Genomic DNA, 4,563 nt, shown 5'->3' with positions numbered 1-4,563 from the left:
GTGGAGCTGCAAAGGATACTTCTAAGTACCAGGCAGCATTTGTGCTACATGAACTGTGAAATACTTTACAGCAGCCAAATACCCACAGCAGTCAGCACACTTTTGATTCAAGAAAACTACCTTTTTCTGCATGTATTTTAGAAAATTAGAAAAAAAAATAAAAATAGAAAGCTAGAGATTTCTTCACCAAAAGGTGAGATCCTACAGAACTGTGTGAGAGGTGGAGAGGTGACTAATTCGTGGATCTTGGGAGGACACACAACTAAGGAAAGCAGTGTAAGTTATTTTTCAAATTTATGTGTAATAATCACTACAATGAGTGAAAAGTGGTTTTTTAGGTTAGGACCTAAGTGGGAAGCAGCTGGCTACATGTAGAACAGAACAAAGAACATATTAATACTTCTGCAGAACAGATAAAATTCAATTTATTCTTTTAACGCCCATAGCCAGAACAATCACCACATTCTTGTGCAAGAGGCATGTAAGCAGAAGCAGGCAAAGTACTGTGGGGGCCCAGTTGTTGGTTTCTCTGGGTCTGGATTGAAGGCACTTGAGACAGTAGTTCATGTTTGGACTCAAGTGTTTGTTATTTCTTATCACAAAAACAGTCTCACTATTGTGAGTTCAGCAGCTTTTCATTAGAAGGCACAAAATAGATAACAATCTCTTGTTACAAAGTCTTTTAAGACTAAACTATCCAATTAAGAACTGACACCTAGATTATTTCCCCTTTTAACCCAATAACTGAGCCCAAAGAGCTGCAATGGGGACTTTTCTGCCTGATTACAAAATGCCACCCAAACCCATGAAGAAGAAAGAAGAAGCATGAAGAAGAAACCCAGGATGACACCCTATGCCCTCCATCTTGCTTCCATCCACAACATATTAAAAATCCCAAAACCTAAATTTTTCACCAAGTGATACACCTACACTACTCTCTATGATCTATTGCACACTTTTGTGGATTCCAGTCTATCCTGAAGTCTGGGAAACTGTCTCCATGAATGAGGGTCAAAGTCAGGGCTCCCCTGGGGGTCAGGACACCCCAGAGCAGGAAGAGAAATATTCCTGGTGCCCTGGGTTTCCACAGAGCACTTCAGCCAACTCATGAGAACTGAGGTTCTAGAGTAAACTCTTGCTTTTTTAGTCAAGACAGGTATATTTTCTATGAGGGAAACATTATTTATTTCCTTTTCTCTTTTTAACCAGTACAAGTCTCCCAAATTCGGCGTAGTAATTAGTCTGAAAGCACCATGGAATAACAAACATAAACTTTTATCATATTATATTTAATTACAGTTGTCATACTTTCATTTCATAATTACCTTTCATTTATAAGGCTGTAAAGATCACTTTAATGACTTTTCAATTATTTTGCTATTAATTGGTTTTAATTTCCATGCTCCTTTATTAAGGATGTCTGCAAATGACTTTGTAGATGAATGAGGAGTGTTGCAGAATGTTCTGCTTCTGTTTCTTTTTCTGAAAAACAAGCTGGTGAAATAGAGTCAAGCATTCAGCATAAATTAAAAACTCACACACATGACATTTGGAAAACAGTTTGTAACTTTAATTTTAGATGTGATGATAGAACTGAATTGATGGCCTAGAAACAATACCCTTGGTGAGTATTTGAAGCTTATAGAAATCTCTTTGCTGAATGGGCTTGAAGTATAGGAGCTCCTGATCTAGACCAAGAGTCCCACCCAGCTCCTGGACTCTCATGTTTAAATCAGAATGTGTTTTATTCTTGGTGTTAGGGGAAAAAAACCACAACCACCAACAAAAAAAAAAAATGTGGTGTAAATGAAATTTTAAAAATATTTGAGACAAAGATTTCAAACAGAGGTAAACTACTTTTATTTGCTTCAGCTCTAAAATGGCTTCCCAGAAAAAAACATGGCCTGTCATAGCAGCAGGGATACAGTATGCAGTTACACAGCAGAAGTTGCTTGTGATGCTACTTCTCCTTTTGAGCTGATAAACTAAGTTTTTAATTACTGAAGTGCGGTGTCTGTAGGCAGCCAATATTTGAGGCTTCAAGGGCTGATTAACATTTTCTTTGGCCCATAAAACTGCGCATTTTCTCTTACAAACATCCAGGAGGAAAAAAAAGCCACTATTTATTTTCCCAGACGGTGAGAAGGAATCTGCATCCCACTGGTAATAAGTAAACTATTTACTTTGATTATTTCTGTTGTTTGGATTCCTCCATCGCACTGCATTAGTCCTACATGGAATAACAATGCTCACCTGAACTAGAGGAAATAAATAGCAGATGGAAAGGGGTAGCAGTTCAACAGTCTATAAAATATGTATGAAAATGATCAAAATTCTCACCAGTTATTAAGGCTTTTTGAAATAGCTGGAGGTTCACTAAGCAGAACCACGAGCTGTGACCTGGAAGAAGCACTCTTGCACTCAACTTCATAGGGAGACAGACCAAAAGCCAAGCTGATTAAATGGACTCCAAAGACAAGAAGAAGTCTTGTTTTGGCATGTGAAACTATGGAAGTGTTGCAAATTAGAGATTTCTATTACAAAACTAAATGTCTGGTTCAGAACATGGGCTTTTTGCATAATTGGGATGAATACAGGTGCACAGGAGTTCTGGAAGTTTAAATGTGCCTCATCCTCAGAATATAAATGTATCATTTTGCAACTGTTTTTACAAAGATAAAGGCTAGATATACCAGTCTTTCTTTTAGAAAAGAAAAAACCCCAGAGTCTGCAGACTTGGTCATAAAAGGTGTAGTTGAAAATGAAGGATTTTAAGAAAGCAGAGTTAATGTAGAGATTATTTCAAATTCAGATGAAATCAATTCACTGTAATTTCGTATGCATATTAAGTAGAAAGACAATTTGGGGGGGCGGAGGAGGTAGGAGCAAGTGAGACACAGTCAGTTGAAGACTAATACATCCCACGTTTCACCAATTCAAGGAGAGGAAGGAGCAATCTGGTATGGACTCAGAGCACTGCCTGTGTGCAGCTGAGCTGCTCAGGAGGAGCCTCGGTGTTTTCCACATTGATGGAGATGGTTCAGGGACATGCCAGCAGCTGCTATTCAGATGGAGTAAAAAGGAGAGCTTGCAGTCCATGAAGGGAGCAGGTTACTCTCCCAAATACTGTAGTTTTACACGTAACAAGGTCTATCTTTGATCTGTTTTCATTGCAGTATCTGGGTGTGAAAGTGCATGGACAGGGATCATGTTCTTATGGTACAGAGAAGACCTGGCATCCATGTTTTAGAGATAGAACCTGAAATGCAGAATAGTTCTCTGCTCACTCCAGGTGCTTACAAACACCAAAGTTCCACCCTGCTGCACCTCATACAGCAGAACCTCTGAATAGATGATAAAATGGGAGATGATTTCAGATTTTTTAGTTATGCTACCTGTAGCTGAAAGGAAGTTCTATATATAGGTAGACTGGGCTGTTTGAAGGGTTTGGAGTAGCTCTGTGAAAGCTGCAGGGAAGAGGAGTCTGATTTATCCCTCCTCTAATTTCACCTCTAGTCTTTCCTGCCTAAATCTTGCTCAGCCTCTTCCTGCCTGCCCCAACAGATAAATTTCTCTACTGCACTCCTGTGAAAACCCAGAAGAGAAAATGAAAGGTAATGTATAAGCAGTAGAGGTCCTCAGAGCATGTAAAGGATCAAAAAGGTATTGGAAAATTGAGGGACAGCCTGAACCAAACAAATATCTCCTTTAATTTCGCTGAATTTCTGAAGGCTGTTGTTATCCTACAATTGAATGCAAAAGTATATCCTGGCGCCCACTTGTGCCAATAGAAATGGATCTGCAAATTGTTGCCCATGTGAAAGCATTTCACATCAGTGAAGTAGCTGTAATTGTGTTTTTGTCTCCTAAGCAGAGCTATAAAAAGTACTTCAGATTAAGGCCCATCCTACATTGTAGCCATGGGGATTGACTTGCTATTTATTGAATCTCATGGAGCGAGAGATAGGCTGTTTGTGGGGAATGTGCTTGTTCCAGCTATGGAAAAGGGGATGCATGAACATGGCCATGTCCAGGTTTGCTTTTAGCCCTATGTGTTTTTCATGTGACAAAAGCCTAAAATCCTTTACAGTTTGAGTCACTGGCTATTTTTGTCACTATTTTAGCAGGTTCCTATCCACTATGGAGTTCTTCATGGGTTTAAAGTTGTGAGCACCAGCAGAAAAAAAGTCTATATTTTTAACTCAATAGCAAAATTATTTCTGTCAAAGTTCTATAACCGTGTAAGGCCTGTAATAGATGTTCTTATCAAACAAATGGCGCCTTTTTTTTTCTTGTCAAGTAAAAAAGTTCTCTAACTATGCTAGTTCTGTAAAGATCACCAAAAGAAGAACAAAACAGGTTCCAATTGGAAAGAAGAGTATCCTTCTGCATTTAAAAGTAATTTTCGGTCTGGGATTCTTGTTCTAAACTGTAAAATCCCACTCTGTCTAGGTATGATTCCTAGTGTCAAACACACAGTATACACTCTGAAATTTTAAATTGCTTACTTTTGTACCAAGTTGTTATGCTTTCCAGCCTGTATTAGCATTTAAAGTGATATCC

This window comes from Ammospiza nelsoni, chromosome 2, assembly GCF_027579445.1.
Source record: "Ammospiza nelsoni isolate bAmmNel1 chromosome 2, bAmmNel1.pri, whole genome shotgun sequence".
NCBI classification, from domain to species: Eukaryota; Metazoa; Chordata; class Aves; order Passeriformes; family Passerellidae; genus Ammospiza; species Ammospiza nelsoni.
The sequence above is the reverse complement of the archived record's forward strand: the minus strand, read 5'-3'. Positions refer to the sequence as shown.